At 41.0% G+C, this 21,173-nt stretch overlaps 1 protein-coding gene across 10 annotated transcripts in view; it reads left to right on the top strand.

The window, feature by feature from the left end:
• The first annotated feature begins 910 nt into the window (after nucleotides 1-910).
• Nucleotides 911-21,173, top strand: part of ARK2N (arkadia (RNF111) N-terminal like PKA signaling regulator 2N) — a 138,730-nt gene continuing 118,467 nt past the window's right edge. For 5 of the 10 annotated variants that reach the window (XR_007455375.1, XR_007455374.1, XM_049620149.1 and 2 more), the window contains exon 1: nucleotides 913-1,196. The gene's annotated coding sequence lies outside the window, so the exon portion shown is untranslated. Of the gene's footprint in view, nucleotides 1,197-21,173 lie in introns of all 10 variants that reach the window. The other 5 variants (XR_007455373.1, XR_007455372.1, XM_049620146.1 and 2 more) reach the window with 4 other exon arrangements.

Raw genomic sequence — 21,173 nt, 5'->3', positions numbered from 1 at the left:
GGATGTTGATGCTACTGCAAGAGAAGAGCACAGCCGAATTTTCACCAGCCAAGCTGTCACCATCTGCAAAAAAGTGGGGAGAAAATGTTACAGGAAATACTAGGCGTTCAGGAAGAGACAAGCGACATGCACTTGAGAAATCAGAAAAGACTTTATTTTGCACCAGTGCTGGCCCAGCAGAATCACCTCCAAAGGCTGAGCACCCAGCTTGGGTTTTATTGATCCTTTATACATGTGTGCTTCTGGGTTGGGCAGGACTAGTACAGTCAAGCTTCTGGTTCCTGGTTGCTGGCTGGAGCAGGCAAGGAGGGAAGAGGCAAGCAAGATTACAGAAGCCAAAAGCACGCAAGGGAGTCCAGGCTCAGACATCAGGCTGGCCCTTTTTATTTGCTCTTACCGGCTTTCCTTTTCATTCCTGTTCCCCGTTCCCCCTCCCCACCCCCCTTGATTCTCAAGCTGCTGTAGCCAACTTAGAGAAAATCAGTTTGTGGGGGCCAGGGAACTTTGCTGCCACGAAAGGAGCGGTGAAGAGTCACTCAAGGATTCAGACACTAGGAGCTCCCTGAGGGAAGGCTTCAGAAGGGGTGAATAGTGAGAAGTGCACTGAAAAGGGAGCACTGTCCTTCTTTTAGGGCATTATCCTTGTCTTGCATTGGCTGATTTCCGACCCTCTGGGAAGGACATTTCCGGAAGGGAGCTGCCTCATCAGATGGATGGAGCGCGGGAAAGGAGCCCGGGAAGCTGGTTTCCGCACGCTGGGCGCTCTGCAGCTGGAGGATTGCGTCTTTCTGTCTGCTAGATGGCGCTGTCTGGCTTTCCCTCGGCTTCCCGAGCCAGTCCCTGGAGGCCGCCGCCGCAGCGGCCGCTCTAGCCGACCGGCGCGGCCTCTGTGGTTCCGGGCGGAAGTGAGGCGCCGAGCGGAACGGCCTCTGGTGACATTTTCTCCGGGCGGCGCGGACGAGTGAAGGGACTTGGTGGTGGAGGCTGTGGAGGTGGCGAGATTCGCCTTAGCCCCGGCGGGGCTTTGACTGCGACCCTCTGCTCGCCGCCGGGGCTTGTGCTGAGGAGGAGAAGGCGGCGGTGGCCGTCGCGTCCCGAGTCACCGCGGCCGGGGGAGTCCCGGCCGGGGGGTCGGTGCGTGCCCCGACGGGGCGCGCGGAGCGGGCGAGGAGGTGCAGAGCTGCCGCGGAGCGCAGGTGAGGCGGGAAGGTGCGCAGGGCCGCGGCCCGGCTGCGGGTCGAGCCGTGGGACCGGGCTGCGTCCCGGGGAGGGGTCGGGTTGAGTCGGAGGGGTTCGGGCCGCGGGTGTGGGATCTGCGGCGCCCGGGCGCCGGGGTCGTGACGGGCCCGGCCGGCGGGCGCCTAGTGTTCGCGCCCGGACTTGGCGGGAGGCGCGGCCCGGGTGGGGGCTCCCGAAAGGAGCGGAGTCGCCCGACGCCTTGTTCGCCCGCCCGCCCGCCCGCCCGGCAGTGACCCTCGGGTCCTCCCGGCTTCGCCCAGCTGGCGGGTGGAGCTCCCTCTCCTGTTCCGCGGGCCGCGGGTCCCTGTCCCCGGGGGCTGAGAGGAGGCTGGAGATGCCGCAGCCCGCGGGCTGCGCGGGGGAGCCGCTTTTCGGCCTGGAGTTGTCTTCACGCAACTTTCCTGCGTCCCGGCCCGCCGGGGAAGCGGCGGCGGCAGCTCTGCCAACTCTGCCAGCTCCGCGACCGGGGATCTGGCGCCGACACCTGCCCCTGCTCCCGGGAGCCCAGGCAGCCGCCCCAGCGCCGCGGCTGCCGCGGCCTAGGAGAGGGAGAAAAAGCTTCCTTTGGCTGGCGCCGCCTGCCTCTCGGCGCTTCCACTACCTTGGGTCGGCAGACGCCTCCAGTCGATGGAGGGATGTGTCAGCCTCCAGAATTGACGTCTGGTGGAGAGTTTGTCAACTTTCTTTGGAAAATCGGCGCAAATGTTAAACTGACGGATCCCAAATCAAAGATCATTGTCTTCTCTGGCTCTTCCCAGGGAATTTTCACTTCTCCGCAGTAGCGCTTCCTACTTTGTAATTAATTTCTTATAGCACCGACCTCAGTTTATTGTTGGGGCAGCAGCCCCCACGAGAACAGCAGGTTATGCATTCTCTCACTAATTTACTTTCCTTTAATTTTATTTTACTTATTCTGAGAGAGAGAGAAGGGGAGACAGGATCCCAAGTAGGCTTCCCGCTGTCAGCGCAGAGCCCCATGGAGGGCTTGAGATCATGACCTGAGCGAAAATCAAGAGCCCACGCTTAAGGGACTGAGCCACGCAGGTGCTCCTTATTTTCCCATTTAAATCGTCCTCTCTGCTGTGTCAGAATAGAGTCTCTCAGGTTGAAGGAATGAACGTCTGTGGGTACTTGTTCTTCTAGCTTGAACCGCCTGAGCAGTTTATGCTTAGATGTGCTTTTCACTTCTTGACTGAGCTTTTGCTTTCTGAATCCTTCCAGCCAGTAGGATGAAAATCCCACTGGTGATGCTTTGTCAAGGTTGGACCTCTTAATTACAAATACATCTGGCAGTTTTGCCTAGCCTGTTATTGTGTAGTGTAGTTGGGCACATGCTAACAGTTTGAATCACTCCCTTTCTTCTCCAGGGATATTTTAAGGATGGAGGCTATTCACTTTCTAATGTAGTTTTGCTGATCTAGGCAGTCTGGATTCCTCCAGCAAGAGCATTGCCTTTTGGTTTAACAAGCATTTTTAGAGGCCTACAATTGATAGTTATTACCTGATGTCCCGAGGAGTCGTAACGCTAACCGTTTGTTAGTAGGAAGTGTGATATTTTGGTTGTCTAATTACTACGAAGTGTAATATTTTAGTTGTCTAATCTGGCAAATATGATGCCTCATTTAGTGCTTTATGCACAGTAGGTGCTTAGTAAATATAAAGCTGAGTTAAATTTTTAATAGAAGTTCAGGAAACTAAAATGGAATTTACTGCAGTGACCTATGCTACTTTGAAAAGGATCTCAATGAAATTTCATGCAGTTCCATTGAGAAATAATATTTTTAGCCATTTTTTGGTAAATTTTTAAAATGTTTTTATTTATTTTTGGGAGAGAGACAGAGACAGAGCATGCGCAAGAGCACAAGTGGGGGGAAGGGGCAGAGAGAGAGGGAGACACAGAATCTGAAGCAAGCTCCAGGCTCTGAGCTGTCAGCACAGAGCCTAATGCTGGGCTCAAACTTGTGAATTGTTAGATCATGACCTGAGCCGAAGTCGAATGCTTAACCAGCTGAGCCACCCAGGCACCCCTTTAGCCATTTTTAAATGAGAAACCTTTTTAGGATGACTGTACTTTTTTTTTTTTTTAATGTTTATTTTTGAGAGAGAGACAGAGACAGTATGAGCAGGGAAGGGACAGAGAGAGAGAGAGAGAGAGAGAGAGAGAGAGAGACAGACAGAATCTGAAGCAGGCTCCAGGCTCTCAGCTCTTAGCACAGAGCCAATGCAGGGCTGGAACTCATGAGCGGTGAGATCATGACCTGAGTCGAAGTCGGATGCTCAACTGGCTGAGCCACCCAGGCGCCCCATACTTTTGAAACTTCAAGCCATATATTTTTTCATAATGTTAACATGTAGATGTAAACTTCAATACAGGTGTAGACAACATGAAAAGCAGAGAGAAGCTGCAAGGTAATTATACCTGAAGCATCAGCTAAATGGTTTCTTAATGAAACAATTTTTTCTGACATTTTTTTGTGGAAAATGAGTGGCTTGGATTTTGGAGCTGGAAACTTTCCCCATTGCTAGCTTCATATTACGTTCACAGTGTAGTTGTTAAATTCCTCACTAATTTAGTGTATATTACTCTTAAATGCATTTATGAATGAGTGCCATAAGGCTCTTTGTTTTATACTTTTCATGATTAATCCCAGATCTGTATATTAAGGATAAATTCAGCTTTAGATTCTGTTGGAACTGAGTGTTCACTGTATGTTCTTCAAAGATTTTATTTGATAGTGACATTGGTACTTTAAGTCTTCTTACTATATGACTGGTAACTTTTATGTAACTTGTAAACTCATTCAAAGAATTGTTTTGCTGGGATATTCAGTTTTACAGTTTTGTTCTGACATGTGCATGAATAAATTTGATGTATGGGCAATTAGAATGTTTTTTGTTTTGTTTTGTTTCTTTTTAAAGTTTGGAACTGATATGTACTAGACACCCAAACCCTACGTTTGTAATTTTGACAAACCATCTTAGACCTTTCTGATTTTCCTGCATGTAACTAGGGATGTGAAAACACATGTGTGTTCATGTTTACATGCTTATAATTGACAGTACTTGAGAGAACCTGTAAAATAGGCTACTTTTGGGGTGCCTGGGTGGCTCAGTCAGTTGATCATCCGACTTTGGTAAGAGTATGATCTCATGGCTCGTGGGTTTGTCTTCACATAAGTTTTTGTGCTGACCGCCTGGAGCCTGCTTCAGGTTCTTTGTCTTGCCCTCTCTTTCTGCCCTTCCTCCGCTTGTGTGCTCTGTGTCTGTTTTTCTCTCAAAAATAAATAAATATTTTTAAAAATGCTACTTTTTAAATTTTTACTTTTTTTTTTTTTTTTTTTTTTTTAAGTAAACTCTGCACCAAATGTGGGGCTTGAACTCATAACCCCAAGATCAGGAGTCATATGCTGTAGTGATTGAATCAACCAGGCGTTCCTAAAAACGTGCCATTAATTTGTTTTCTTTTGAACCCTACTGATTTTGGTATTCTGTATTATTTTAAGAAAGAATCTGGGGTCAAATAAATTTTCTTGGATAGCTGTAGTAAAAATGAAATAGACAGTAATAAATGAGTAAAAAGCTGACTGTAGAAAGGGGGAAGAGCTATTGAGAAAACAGGACAAACAGGACACTTATTTATTGATTACTTTGTGCCAGTCAGTGCTCTAGTTGCTAGAGCTATGCTTGGTGAATAGGATTGAACAGGTCCTGATGCTAAAGGAACTTAACCATTTAAACCGGCATTTGTGGGGCACCTGGGTGGCTCAGTAGGTCTGACTTTGGCTCAGGTCATGATCTCACAACTCATGGGTTTGAGCCCTGCGTCAGGCTCTGTGCTGACAACTGAGTCTGGAGCCTGCTTTGGATTCTGTGTTTCTGTCTTCTCTCTACCCCTTTCCCCCCCCGCCTTCTCTTCCTCCCTTCTCCCCCCCACCCCCAATGCCCCTCAAAAAGAAAACAAACATTAAAAAAATTTATTTAAACCGGAGTTGGGATGGGTTTCCAGGTGGGCATTCTAGGCTAGGTAACAGCCTATGCAAAAGTCATGAGTATCAATAATCTTGACTGGTTAAGTGTGACCAGTGCCTTCAGTTTACAGAGGGTTAGGTTGTGAAGGTACGTTAGTCTGCTAATAAATTATTTTCTTCTTTTAGGGAAAAAAGGTTCAGGTGGAATATGAAGGATGCAATAGGCATTCCTTTTAAAAGATTTTCTTCATCCTTACGTTCAATGAGTAGAAATGTTGCTGGTTTTCTTTATTTTGGGTTGATTGTTATTTGTCAGACTGAAGTAATTTGATAGTTATTTTTCTTTAGTTTTTAAATTCTAGTCTTAAATTTAAATTTGACTGTTGTTTTGAAACTTTTCTAAATCTTTTAGCATTTATCTTTAATTGTACCTATATTCCTTACTCTTTCAGGGCTCATGATTGAACTTAGGGGAAATAAACAGTTTTCTGCTTCTGTGTGGGCAGCTTCTCAGCACAAGTGGGATTGATGTTCAGTCAGTTTTCACACTCAGCCTACAGGTCCTTGTGGTAAAAGGAAGGAGCAGGGTGAAACTAAGAAGTATTTCATATTCCTTCTATATTTCTGAACTAAGGGAGGAAATGTGTGTTATATATATTATACATATTTTTCATAATGTTAGCAGATGATAATAGTAGACGTGGTTTAAAAATACCATAAAATAACCAACGTGACTCACATTTGATGAGTGTCTTTTTTAGGTTTTGTGGCTTTATGGCGCTCATTGTCAGTTTTGATTCTGTTCTCTTTCATGTCCCTATTCAAAACAAGGATTTCAGCCTTTGTAATTTAATAGCAAAAAGATACATGGTATAAACCCTAACTTACTAGTTTGAATTTATTCAATTTAAAAACTACCTAAATGAGTATTTTCTAGTTAACTGAAGATTAATTAAAAGTAGAAACCGGGGCGCCTGGGTGGCTCAGTCGGTTGAGCGTCTGACTTCAGCTCAGGTCATGATCTCACGGTCCGTGGGTTCGAGCCCCGTGTCGGGCTCTGTGCTGACCCCTCAGAGCCTGGAGCCTGTTTCGGATTCTGTGTCTCCCTCTCTCTCTGACCCTCCCCCATTCATGCTCTGTCTCTCTCTGTCTCAAAAATAAATAAACGTTAAAAAAAAAAAATTAAAAAAAAAAGTAGAAACCAACCACAGAATTGACTTACGTGTATGTGTATGTGGGTTGTTTATACCTGATTAAATTAAAATCCCATTTACTGAGTAGGTGACAGGTGGGAATGGGTGGAAAGATGAAAGAAACCATTTCTGCCTAAGGTACTCAAATCTAGTGAACCAGATGACTTCTGAGTTTCTTTCCTGCTCTAAAATGTGAAGAAAAGTTGGGTGCCTGGTGGCTCAGTCGGTTAAACATCTGACTTCGGCTCAGGTCACGATTTTGAGGTTCGTGGGATCTGCATTAGGCTCTCTGCTGTCAGCACAGAGCCTGCTTTGGATCCTCTGTCTCCCTCTCTCTTTGCCTCTCATCCACTTTTTTCTCTGTCAAAAATTGAATAAAAACATTTTAAAAAAGTAAAGTTTTGGGACGCCTGGGTGGCTCAGTCGGCTGAGCGTCCTACTTTGGCTCAGGTCATGATCTCATGGTTCAAGCCCTGTGTTGGGCTCTGTGCTGACAGCTCAGAGCCTGGAGCCTGCTTCAGATTCTGTGTTTCCCTCTCTCTCTGTCTGTCCCCTGCTTGTGTTGTCTCTCTTTCTCTTAAAAAGAAACAAACATTAAAAAAATTTTTTTTTTAATGTGAAGAATAATGGGCTATAGGAGAAAACGGTACTGTAAAACAAAATAATTATAGTGTGAAATTAGTCTTTTCCTTTATAAAATCAATTTGTTTCACTGATTTATTTTTTAAAGTTTATTTGTCTGAGAGAGAGTGTGTACACAGGTGGAGAAGGGGCAGAGGGAGTAGAGTAAATCCCAAGCAGGCTCTGCACTGCCAGCGTGAAGCCGGATGCGGGGCTCCAATTCAAACTATGAGATCATGACCTGAGCCAAAACCAAGAGTCTGATGGTCAACCCCCTGAGCCACCTAGGTGCCCCTCTTTTGTTTTTGTTTTTAAATGACATTTTTCTTAAATGGGTCTCTAAGTGTAAAAGAAAATGCGGACTTGAGTGTTCTTTTTTGTACTGCCAGTTCATTTACAAAATACTTTTTCCTCTGCCTGGATTTCAAGTCCAAGTATTAGTAAGTTCTGGTCATTTGTTCAAAGATTACCAAAATTAAATCTGTTGAAACTTATAGCAGTCATATCCAAGAATGTGGATAAATTAGGGTTGTGCTTGAGTAATTTAGAATATTAAGTTTTCGGGGCACCTGGGGGCTCAGTCGGTTAAGCATCCGACACTTGGTTTTGGCTCAGGTCACCATGTCATGGTTCCTGAGTTTGAGCCCCACATCGGGCTCTGCGCTGTCAGTGCAGAGCCTGCTTGGGATTCTCTCTCTCTCCCTCTCTCTCTGGCCCTTCCCTGCCTGTACCCTCTCTCTCTCAAAATAAATAAGCTAAAAAAAAAAATTAAAAAATTTAAGTTTTCATTAGCATGGCAAACATTAGGGAAACAAGATATGGACCAACGTGTTTAGAAGTTATTTTTTATTGAGTTGTCTGGTTAAAAAAAAATAACTTTTATGATGTTCTGAGTCAGCATTTTGCTAGATGCCTTATAATTAGAGAAAGGTATTGTTGGGGATAGGGAAGTTGGGTGTGGACTAAAACTCTGGGAAAACAGAACTGTTTTCCTTTCTGTGTTAAGAACAAAAACCTCATGTGGTTAAGATTTTAAGCAGTATCCTGTCTGCCTTAGTTAAAAAAAATTTTTTTTAAGTTTATTTTTATTTATCTTTGAGAGAGAGATAGAGAGCAAGTAGGGGAGAGAGAGGCAGAGAGAGAGGGAGACAGAATCCCAAGCAGACTCTGTACTGTCAGGGCAGAGCTGGACCCCGTGGGGGGTGGGGGGGCGCTGGCTCAAACCCACCACCGTGAGATCATGACCCAAGCCAAGACCAAGAGTCAGATGCTTAACCAACTGAGCCACTCCAGCACCCCTGGCTGCCTTCCTTTTAATCTAACATAGAAGCATAGTTTGTTCTTACATCAACACTTTATCATCAAGGGTTTCCTATTTTACTCCATTGCAGCCCCCTAAATGATTTGCTCTGGTAAGTTTTTGGTATCATTTATCTTGGGGACCTCAGATCCCACCATGTGGTGACCCATCTTTATGTGTTCTGTATTCTGAGGGAGATAGAAATAGCCAGAGCAGAAATCTTGGAGAAAATCTAGAACCTGTTCTTTATCCTTAATTTACACCAATGTTGCTTTTGAGTAGAGGGTCTCTCATTAGCCATGGTGCCTTCTCTGCATTTGGTAACTTCCTTGGCTCTCAATGCTGGTTTATTCACAGCCTGGGGCTGGGCCAGATGCATGTCAGTAGTGGTAGTATCTGTAACATGAAGTGATTTGAGCAGCCATTATCACTCTTGGCCTATTTATAGAGCTTATATCAGTGGAGAAAAGGTTGGCTGGCAAGCAAGCAAAGTTGCTCTCTTCCCGTGGTTGCAATCTCCCAATTTATATTTCAGTTTGGATAGGCCAAATCCATTCAACCGCATTCATTTTTAACATTCCTTTTCAGTACTCCAATCTTTTAGCACTGCAGTTTCTTAGTCAACTTCACTTTTTTTTTTATTTTTATTTTAAAAAAAAATTTTTTTTAACGTTTATCTATTTTTGAGACAGAGAGCATGAACGGGGGAGGGTCAGAGAGAGGGAGACACAGAATCTGAACCAGGCTCCAGGCTCTGAGCTGTCAGCACAGCTGACAGTGTGTCGAACTCAAGGACCGCGAGATGATGACCTGAGCCGAAGTCGGCCGCTCAACCGACTGAGCCACCCAGGTGCCCCATCAACTTCACTCTTAAGGAAAAAGCCAAACAACTATTCCCACACTGAGAATAATTAGCAATAATTCTTTACTATCATATAATATTTAGTATTCAGATTGCTCTGTTGTCTCATAAATGTATTTTTATACTTAACTCAGATTGAGTCAAATAAGGTCTGTAATGTTTTGTAATTTAAAGGTCCCCCACTTTGTTTTTTTCCCCTGGCAAATTATTTGTTGAAGAAAATTTTCCCAGTTTGAATTTGCCAGTTATATTCCAATGGTGGTATTAAACGTGTTCCTCTGTCCCTTTGGTTTCTTGTTATTTGGCTTTAGGTTTAGAGGCTTGATCAGATTCAGTTTCTATAATGTATAGTCTCTCCTTTTTCTTTGAGGGGGGAAAATATTTTATAGGTGATGTTGAGTACTTGCATTAGGAGGCACTTAATGTTTGGTTCTCTGTGGTATTAGCAGCTCTTGATAATCACTGCTGAATTCCATTACTTAATTACTCATAACTCCTCACTCTGAATGCCCTTCATCATTCCCGGTTCTAGCCTTTTATACTGTACCTTGTTTATAGCCTCTTCGACCTCTTCCATTTGAGAGCTAAGGGAAGGGATGGATTGCTGTGGAGAAGAGGGCTATTTCAACTATATTATAGTTTTGTAGGAGTTTTTATTTCAATCCTGATCTTTGGTTACTGCATTGTCCATTTTATCCATGCTACAACTTCTCAGTGGAAAACTAATCCCAAATGCAACAAATAATCAAAAGAAATCTTTGAAAAGCAATATTTGTTTTGAGATATTAGTGCTTACTTAAGATAAGGGTACTATTGTCATTAAAGTAAGTTATTGTTTATATATAAAAATTAGAAACAAGGTTAATTTTTCTACTTCAGAGGATTTGGCAACACCACCATTAGGGACATAATGGAATCTCTTCCTAGAACTGAACATCTAGGAAGAGGGGGCTTCTTTTTGATTTATTTTTATATCCAAGTTGATAGTACTGTTAAGGTGTTTCATTATTAGTCATGGTGATTTTTTAAAATGATTCTTCAGTTCATCAATTTAACAAATATTTATTAAATATTATGTATTAGGGCGCCTGGGTGGCTCAGTTGGTTAGGTGTTCCACTTTGGCTCGGGTCGTGATCTCACAGTTCACAAGTTCTGAGCCCCGCGTTGGGCTCTGTGCTGTCAGCTCAGAGCCTGGAGCCTGCTTCATTCAGATGCTGTATCTCCCTCTCTCTCTGTCCTTTACCCACTCAGGCTCTGTCTCTCTCTGTCTCTCAAAAACAAACAGACGTTAGAAGAAAAAAATTAAAGGGGTACCTGGGTGGCTCAATTGGTTAAGCGTCTGACTATGGCTTAAGTCATGATCTTGGATGGGTTTGAGCCCCATGTTGGGCTCTGTACTCACAGCTCAGAGCCTGGAGCCTGTTTCATTCAGATTCTGTGTCTCCCTCTCTCTCTGCTCCTATCCCGCTCATGCTCTCTCTCTCTCTCTCTCTCTCTCAAAAAGGAACCAACATTAAAAAAAATTTTTTTTAATTAAAAAAAAAAGCAAAACTTCAAAACACCTTAACTTGGGCTCTGTTTTTTTGTTTTTTTTAAAGTTTTTAGGTGCAGGGTAGTCAGAGTTTGACAAAGAGCTTAGAAAATGGTTTTAAAGACTCACAACTAATTGTCATGGATTTTTTTTTTTTTTTAACTTTGGTCTCAATTATTAGGAAAGCTATTCTTATTTAAAAAAGAGCAGTAGATACAAACTATAATCTATTTTATATCATAACTGTCTTGGAGGCAGAAACTTCTCTCATTGTTGGTGGTAGTCTCATGATTTTTTTTTAAGTTCCATTAACATAAGAAGTATTTTTACAACAGTGTAGAAGTAGTCTAGTTGCTTTGATTTTCAGTGCTAGAAGAGTGCATCATTTTTGAATCATAGTTTCAGTGATAAACACAGTTGAATATTTAAACTGTAAAGAAACCCCACAATTTTTGAATTTTGAAGGCAAGCCTATTAAGAAAATAACTTTAAAATATTTGTTTAGACTGCTGTGAGACTATTTATTTATTTTTTAAAGATTTTATTCTTGTGGCGCCTGGGTGGCTCAGTCGGTTGAGCATCCGACTTCGGCTCAGGTCATGATCTCGCAGTCTGTGAGTTTGAGCCCCGTGTTGGACTCTGTGTGACAGCTCAGAGCCTGGAGCCTGCTTCGGATTCCGTGTCTCCCTCTCTCTCTGCCCCTCCCCCTCTCATGCTCTGTCTGTCTGTCTCTCTCTCTGTGTCAAAATAAATAAACATTAAAAAAATTTAAAGATTTTATTCTTTTTAAGTAATCTCTACACCCAACATGGGGCTTGAACTCACAACCCTGAGATCCAAGAGTTGCATGCTTCACCGACTGAGCCATCCAGGTGCCCCTGCTGTGAAGCTGTTTAGACTGCAATTCCGTTGCTTAATAAACTCCTTCCCTATTAATATGTCATAGTTTTTACTTTTATTGGTTAATTGGTATGCTGTGAGCATAATTTTAAGTTAAGTGCGGTATAGAAAAGTATATCTATTTTTTTTTTCAAATATAAATATACTAAAGAAATGGTGGTTTGGGGGTTTCTACAAAGTAAAAACAATGGATATTTGTTTTTAGGGAAAGTTATCAAAGGAGTAGCCTTGTTTACTTCTTAAATGTAAAAGGTAGATATACTTTGATTTACATGAAATAAGATTTTTTTTGGTTAAAATTTACTTACTTTAAAAAATGTTTATTTATTTATTTTGAGAGCGAGAGAGCCATCAGGGAAGGGACAGAGAGAGAGGGAGACAGAGAATCCCAATCAGGCTCTGCGACTGCCAGCACCCAGCTGGATGTGGGGCTCAAACCCACAAACTATGAGATCATGATCTGAGCTGAAACCAAGAGCTGGACGCTTAGCTGACTGAGCCACCCATGCACCCCATAGACATACATATACATGTATATGTATCTAGCAATCTCTACATCCAAAGTGGGGCTTGAACCCATGACCCTAAGATTAAGAGTCACATGCTCTTCTGACTGAGCCAGCTGGGTGCCCACAAAAGATGTATTCTTGTATAATTGTGGCAAAACCAAATTATGAAGTGGCTTAGTATTTATTTAAACATTGATAGTTTGTATTAGTTGAGCCATAGATATAAGGAAGGAAAAAATGTCATGCCATTTGCTTTTCCTGTGGCTGCAATTTTGAAAAAATAATTAGTTTCTTAAGTCTTGTATCATTATTACGCATATCTGAAAGGCATGTGCTAAGCTATGATGCATTTGTAGATAAAGCCAGTGCTAAAGGGCAACTACACTTGTAGCAGAGTTTGTCCTTAAAATATTTATTTATTCATTCATTTATTGAAAACATTTTTTTAAATGTTTATTTTTGAGAGAGAGACAAAGAGACAGAGCACTTGTTGGGGAGGGGCAGAGAGAGAGGGACACACAGAATCTGAAGCAGGTTCCAGGCCCGAGTTGTCAGCACTGAGCCCGACAGGGGCTGGAGATTGTGACCTGAGCTGAAGTGAGCGGCTTAACCGACTGAGCTACCCAGGCGCCTGTATTTATTTATGTAAAAAAAATTTTTTTTAACATTTATTTATTTTTGAGAGACAGAGACAGAGCACGAGCAGGGGAGGGGCAGAGAGAGAGGGAGACATAGAATCCAAAGCAGGCTCCAGGCTCCGAGCTCTCAGCACAGAGCCTGATGCGGGGCTCCAACTCACCAACCGCGAGTTCATGCCCTGAGCTGAAGTCAGACGCTTAATCGACTGGGCCACCCAGGCGCCCCCTATTTATTTATTTTTAAATGTTTATTTTTGAGAGAGTGCGTGTGAGCAGGGGGTGGGAGAGCAGAGAGGGAGACAGAATCCCAAGCAGGCTCTGCTTTGTCAGTGCAGAACCCAGCTTGACTCTGAGCTGAAATCAAGAGTCAGACATTTAAGTAACTGAGCCACCCAGGTGCCTCTGTCCTTAAAATTTTTAAGTGGTTGGGAAATTATTAAAAATAAAGGATTTTAAAATGGCCAGTTTTTGAAAAAGCAAAATGTCCTCAAGATTTTATTTTAATGAAACTTGTTTTTTAAACATTATATCTACAGGCCCTAGCAAAATATCTTTTACTTAATAAATACTGAATAGAAGTATATGTTGTTCAACAGATATTAAATGTCTGCTCTGTTAGGTATTTTTCTAGATGCTACGGTGAGACAAGTCTTGTGACCTCTTGTATTCTATGAAACAGAAAATAAACTATAAATACACAAATGAGCAAGGTAACTTTAGATCCCTTTTAAAAAATGGAGAATAATGGGGTATGGGTGAGAGGTGTTTAGTATATTTATGGAAGGCCTTTTTTTAGGTGAGTTTGAATTGAGATCTGAAATACAGGAGCTATCCTGCCTTCATAAGAGTGAAGGAACGTGCTTTCCTGGTAGTGGGAACAGCAAATGCAGAACCCCTTGAGTCAGAAAAGATCTTATTTACATGTTGAAAAATCTGGATCCTAATGAAACAAAATGATGCTGAAGTGAGACTAAAGCAGTACATGCCTCGTAGGCCTAAAAAATTTTATTTTAATTGTAAGGAAATGTATGTAAAAGAAACTGCAAGTCTAAGCAAGGAGCAGTCTTGTTTACCTTCTTCAGTGTACAATGTAGATATACCTTTATTCACTCAGGAGATATATTCTTGTATATTTGTGGGGAAACCCCAAATTTTAAATATTAAACCTCAAATACATTAGGAAAACTTATTTTGAGGAGCCTGTATGAAAGCCTTATTTTTAAAATATATAACCTATGGGGCACCTGGGTGGCGCAGTCGGTTAAGCGTCCGACTTCAGCCAGGTCACGATCTCGCGGTCCGTGAGTTCGAGCCCCGCGTCAGGCTCTGGGCTGATGGCTCAGAGCCTGGAGCCTGTTTCCGATTCTGTGTCTCCCTCTCTCTCTCTGCCCCTCCCCCGTTCATGCTCTGTCTCTCTCTGTCCCAAAAATAAATAAAAAACGTTGAAAAAAAAATTAAAAAAAAAAATATAACCTAAATTATCTTTTGTAAAGATCCAGATGTTGAGAACTTTCATTTTGGTTGAAGGAGGCTACTTGGGTAGCACAGTCTAGTCTTAGGTTAAGAAGCAGGTTGGAAATTCAGAAACTGTTCTACTAAATATATCTATCTGATTCTATCTAAATATATCTTGGCCATTGACCTACATATTCTTTTCTTAGAAATGAGGATTATACATTTCAGGTTAACTATGAGCAATAATTAATAAAAATAATTAAAATGTTCTGGAAACCTAAATGGAATTGTTTAGGAAGTTGTCAGTGTGGGCAGACCACTCATTCTTTGTATCTTTTTAAATTACAGCTTTATAAAGGGTCTACAAATAAGCAATAAAACATTGATCAGTTTCTTCTTCTTTTCTTTTTTAAGTTTATTTTGAGAGAGAGAGCATGCAAGTGTACCAATGGGAGAGGGGCAGGGAGAGAGGGAAAGGGAGAATCCCAAGCAGGCTCTGAGCTGTCAGCACAGAGCCCAGTGTGGGGCTTGATCCCACAAACTGTGAGATTATGACCTGAGCCTAAATGAAGACTTGGGAGGCTTAACTGACTGAGCCACTTCAGGCATTCCTCATCAGTTTCTTTTTTAAAAGTAATAGTGACTGAAGCACTCTTTTAGTAGGTTTTTCAGTTGAAATTGCCTACGTATTATTTTTTAAAATGTTCCTTGAGCCTTTTTGAAACATTGAGGTCTTGGCTAATTACATGGTCGAATTTTATGCTGTGTCTGAAATTGACTATAGTCACTAGTAGCAGTGCTTGGAGGCACTAGGATACCAAGATACAAGGGCCAGGGTAATGCAGGGTAATGCAGATTGCTCTCGTGTTGACTTTTCAATGAAGTCTGCAAGTAGATCTGTTTTCTGTATACAGTGACCCCTAGCTCCTGCAATAATGTTTACGCAGATGACTGTACCATATGTGTACTGTAGCACCACATGCATTTTTAGAAAGCAAAAATGAGATCTGATAGGTTCATTTAACTTTGATAAATCCAAGGTACAACTGGCCTCTAGCCTGTTTGGGGCTAGAAACTCATTTGATATCATCTGGGCACTATTTTTCTCTTTGTATACAGGCTTTCTGCTGCTTTTCTTCGTGGGCTTCATTTTTAGCCAGACTTTTCTTTTATGAGGGCAAAATTGGTTTTCCAACAGCTCCAAGCTAACAGTTTCCTCAGCATTTAGAAAAAATTAATAGAATTTATATTTCAGAGTAGTTTTAGATTTGCTAAAAAATTGAGCAGAAAGTGCAGAATTCCTGCATACCCCCTCTTCAGTTTCCCTTTGAATAACATCTTGCATTAGTTTGGTACACTTGTTACAATTGATGAGCTAATATTGATACATTACTAAAGTCCATGTTTACATTAGTTAGGCCCCACTTTTTGTGTTGAAAAACAGATACCATAACACAGAATAACAGTTCTGTGGATTTTGACAGATGCCTAATGCCTGTTGGTCATTGTGGTATCCAGCAGAATAGTTTCACCGCCCTAAAGATTTCCTTTGCTTCACTTACTATTCCTTCCCCTTCTCCATTCCTCTTTGGCAACCATGAATTTTTTTTTTTTTTTGGCAATTTATTTTAATAGACTTTTTTTTTTTTTTTAAGTAGTTTAAGGTTCACAGCAAAATTGAATGGAAAGTACAGAGAGTTTTCCATGTACCCCTTGGTCCCACACATGCTTGGTCTGCCCCATTATCAATATCCTTAATCAGGGTGGTACATTTCTAACAACTGAGGGACCTCCATTGACACATCATCACCCAGAGTCCATAGTTAACATTAGAGCTAACTCTTGGTGTTGTATAATTTCTGGTTTTGGACACATAATGTGTATCCACCATTGTAGTATCACACAGAGTAGTTTTCACTGCCCTAAACATCCTCTGTGGTCCACTTGTTCATCTTTCCTTCCTCTGAGCCTCTGGCAACCACTGATCTTTTTACTCTCTGTATAGTTTTGCCTTTTCTAGAATGCCATATAGTTTGAATTATAGAGTATATAGCCTTTTCAGATTGGCTTCTTTTACTTAGTCACATACATTTAAGTTTTCTTCAGGTCTTTTCGTGGTTTAATAGCCCATTTCTTTTTAGTACCGAATAATATTCCATTGTTGGGATGTACCATAGTTTACTTGGTCACCTGCTGAAGGATGTCTTGGTCGTTTCCAATTTTTGCAGCTAGCCTGTAGCATTTTTGACTGAAAACACAATATTGAAAGCATTCTTTTTCTTGACTTTATTACTGTCATCTATAGCAAATATTTATCCCCCCCCCCCCCCAGGTGGTTTCCCCCTGTAAGGGTTTTATTATTAGCTTTTCAAAAGATGGCAAGTGTTAGAGGAAATTTTTCTCCTAGGCTAAGATAAGAATAGTTCTATTTTAAAAACAGTAAAATGCAAATTAAATGTTTCTCCATTGTTAATCTAGCATTGACTGGTTTACAATCAGTAAATTGTAAGTGAAATTAATACTCAAAATAACATTCTTAGTTTAGTACTTAACTGTAGTATCATTTTGTAGCTGGAAAATGTGCTTAGTGAGGTTACATGACTTGTTCAAAGTCACATAGGCTTCAGATAAAAACAAAGGTCATATTACTGTAAGTCTTCTGGGTTTTGCATGGCACTTTGCTCTCCTTTTACTTAATCCTAACATTTTTGGGGGGAGGGAGCACCAGTTAAATATTGTATCTAAGTGGTTCAGAATCTACAGATTCTCTGTATTAACTCCTCTGTGTAATCTCTATTTGTTTCTCTGACTCCAAAGCCCTTACGCTTTATGGTTTAGCAAAACTATCACCTAATTGTTTATGATAAATTAAGAGTGATGGATTGAGGGTTGTCAATAGCAAATATTTATTGAGTGGCTCGTTGTTTTAAGATATAGTGCTAGGTGGGATGTACTGTGGAGTGATGATGACTGATAAAGAACTTGGACTCTGGAGTTGCTTCTGAGAAAATCCTGACTCCAGTATTAACTTTGTGAGTTTGTGCAAATTCCTTAACTTTGCTTCTATCTGTAAAATAGAATAATAGTATTTACCTTATGGGGTTGTTGGGGGTGGGTTAATGCATTTAAATGCTTAGCAGTTTTCTGGAGATTAAAGAGTGCTTGACTTTAATAGTGTTACTGTTTTTATACATATGAACAGATGTAGTGTATCCTTGGGCATCAAACAGTTCCATGCAGTCATCCAAAGCCTGGATAATTTGCAGTTATTTTTACAAAAATGTAAGATTAGCACTAAAATACTACTAAAACTACTCCTCTTTCCTACATAAATGCTATGTATTGAGAAGTGTCTAAGTAGTGTGCTTGGGCAGTCTATGCTTTAGACTTTTTAATGTTTATTTATTTTTGAGAGCGAGAAAGAGTGTGAGCAGGGGTGGGGCAGAGAGAGAGGGAGACACAGACTCTGAAGCAGGCTCCAGGCTCTGAGCTGTTAGCCCAGAGCCTGACACAGGGCTCAAAGTCACGTACTGTGAGATCATGACCTGAGCCGAAGCCAGACACGCAACCGAGCCACCCAGGTGCCCCTATGCTTTAGACTTTTTAAAGCATTATGTTGTTTCATATATGCACGTGTTTCTTTTAACCTTCAGAATGTGTATTTCTACTTCCTACTCCTTTTTAACTTTTACAGATTAGGAACTGAAGAACAAAGGTTGAGACTCATCCTAGGTTATACAGTTAGTGGCAGAATGAAGATTAGAACCCAAGTTCCTGACTCCTACCTAAATTATTTTTTTCTTCTCTACTTTGCTGCATTTCTTTTTCTTTTCTTTTCTTTTCTTTTCTTTTCTTTTCTTTTCTTTTCTTTTCTTTTCTTTTCTCTTTTTTCTTTTCTTTCTCTCTTTTTTATTTTAAGAAAGAGCAAGCATGAATTGTGGAGAGGGGCAGAGAGAATCTCAAGCAGGCTCCATGTTCCGTGCAGAGCCCAAAGTGAGGCTTAATCCCACGACCCTAGAATCATGACATGAGCCAAAATCAAGAGTCAGATGCCAACCAGCTGAGCCACCCAGGCGCCCTGCTGCCTTTCTTCTTCATGTCATTACTTACACATACAGTGAGAGGTGCACAGAGAAAAATAGAGAAAATCGTAGCCGATTGTCAAAGATGAGATTTTTTCCAGTTCATTGTTTTATTTGGTCTTAGGAGTGCCAAGATTACTTTAATATTCTTGGCAGGAAAATCCCTCCCCAACCTCTGCTGAGCTTAGACCTCAATATGAAATATCTAGTGCTTCTCCAACATTTCTTTGGATGTCTCAAAGGCACTTTAGAATCCGTAAGCCTAAAACCAAACTCTTGATGTCCTTTTCTCTTCCATTCACTACACAGGTCCTTTCATGTTCTCTTAGTGATTGGTTCTACTGTCAGTCTAGTTGCAGAATCCAGAAACCGAAGACTTGCCCTTGACACGTGCCTTTCTCACTCCGCATGTTTGCTCCATGATCTCACATCCATCCACATCCACATGTTGCCAGAACCATTAGTCCAGAGCTACTGTAATTTTTTTTTACCTTGCCTTTGAATTGTTCTACTGACATTTACTTGTCTCCTTTTCCATCCTGTCTCCACGATGCAGCCAGAGTGTACAAATCAACTTAAATCTATGTCTCCTTCCTCTCTTTGTAATAGTGGGTTCCTATTTACTTTTGGCTATGTTACATTCCTCTTTCTTTTTCTCTTTTTATGGTGCCAATATATCTTCTCTCTGACATACTTACCACAGTAGTAAATTTCATGTTTGTGTGATTATTCAGTTGTGTGATTATTCATTTGTCTCTTTCTTAGACTTTACTGTCAGGGAAGTACTGCATATTTCCCAGTGCCTGGCACAGGTACTCAATAAATATGTGCCTAATACATGAATGGATTCAGATAACATTGTAGACATGTTACAATGTTCGTTCTGTGAGGAACTTGAAGTGAAGAGGAAGAAGAGAGAATAGAAAGGTTTAAAAAAATACTGTTTCTTGAAATTTGACTTTGAAGTTGTGTACTAGGTGCTTTGCATGTGTTACTCATTTTGTCCTGCCAAGGACTGAAGTTTTAGAAACAAGGAAATTGTGGCTTAGAGAACATCAATAATTTGTCAGTGGATACATGGTGCTTCAAATTAACTTTCTTTTCTTGCATCAGGAATGATGTTCTTAGGAACTTTTGTTCTCTTGTTGGAAAGGTGTGGATCACCATATCTTATGGCTACCACTGTACTGAATTAGTGTTACTACCATATTGTATGAATGCTGAGAGTAACATTGATGAAAAGTGACTGACAGCAGTTTTATTTATGCAGGATTATTGTCTTTGCTAACATAGACCTCTTCATATTAATCTAATCAATTTTAAGTTATCTCAAATGAAACTTTGAAATCCCATCTTGGGTTTTGAGTCCAGTGCCTCTGACCTTTCTTGCTTTTAATGTTTTTTCTCATGTCTCTCTTGGTATACAGTTTTAAGATTCTGTGGTAGCCCATTTTATCCTTGCTTTCATTTATTAAAATCATTCTTACCTTTCCAAACCCATATTTTATTATCTTCTTCATAGATAGTTTTCCTGGTTCTGATCTGGTGAATGTCTGGAGTTGTTTATACCTCTCCTGTAGCACTTCCTTAATTTTGCACTAGTTGTTACATTCATCCAGTTCATTTGTGTGAGCTGCTTACTGTCTTTAACTGCTCTGAAACACTTAAACAGTAGGTTTTCAAGCCACAGATTTGTTTCTGATTATATCTCAGTGTGAGTACTGTGATTTATTCATTTTTGTAAGCCCAGACCTAGTTGCTTGACATAATAGGTATTTGATACATATTAGTTGAATTAAATACCCTCTGCCCTAGTTTTTCTTTTAAAAATGGTTTTAATATTTTGAAGAGTTTGAAGAGACATATAACAAGATCAGATTTTAGTTTTTAAACAAAATAATTCTGGCTGCATTTGTAGCAATCAAGAGTGGGTATGAGGAGACCACTATGATTATTATAGTAGTCCAGGCAGTAGGGAAATGAAAATGCCTGAAGGATATTTGGGATATTTGGGTGGCCACATTGATAGGATGTGGTGTTAAAATGGAATTTGGGGGTATCCCTTTTGGATTTGATAACAATACAGAATTAATTACACATTAAGTGCTTGCTAGAGGAAAGGCAGGTTTGGGTTTTTGTTTTTGTTTTTGTTTCTTTTTAAACATGAAATTTGCAGTATCTTTAAGATAATTTAACTAGAATGTCAAGGAGGCGATTGATCACCGGGTTTTTGGAGATCTTTGGAAGAGCCCTTTGGTCTAAAGTTGTGAATTTGGGAGCTAAGGGTGTTGATCATACCACCTTGAATTACAACAAGAGAAAAGAGGGCCCAACTCTGGGCCATGAAGAACTAAATTTGGAGTTCCAGGTTGGTGAACAGTAGGAGATTGGGGAGAGTGGTGTGCCTGGAGAGAGCATGGAAGCTCCATATACTTTCCCCATGTGCCTCTTCATCTGGTTGTTGATTCACATCCTTTAAACTGGAATATGTCAATTATTCAGTCAAGATGACCTGGCGGAAACTCTTCCCGTAGGTTATTAAAGTGGCTACTTTGGACATGATGCGCCCAGAGCCCCTGTCAAAGATAATTCTTTGTTGAAGTTGAAGAACATCATTCTGGCACCTCACATTGGAAGTAGTCCTTACCAAGCCAGTTGACAGATGATGGAATATTTGGTTGTATGTATCCTGGTTTCTCTCAATGGTCTTAACCATTCCTAATGAATTGGTACTTAAATGATCTTATGTGAGCTGAGACTTCACTGGGATGAAACATGGCAGATTAAATGGGAAAACAGTTCTTAAAAAAATAACTACATTTAGAGAGATGAGAATGAGTCAACAAAGGAGATATAAGTTGGTTGAATTGGAGA

This window comes from Panthera uncia (genome assembly GCF_023721935.1).
Source record: "Panthera uncia isolate 11264 chromosome D3 unlocalized genomic scaffold, Puncia_PCG_1.0 HiC_scaffold_8, whole genome shotgun sequence".
NCBI classification, from domain to species: domain Eukaryota; kingdom Metazoa; phylum Chordata; class Mammalia; order Carnivora; family Felidae; genus Panthera; species Panthera uncia.
Note: the sequence above shows the minus strand (reverse complement) of the source record. Positions and strands in the feature narration are given on the sequence as shown.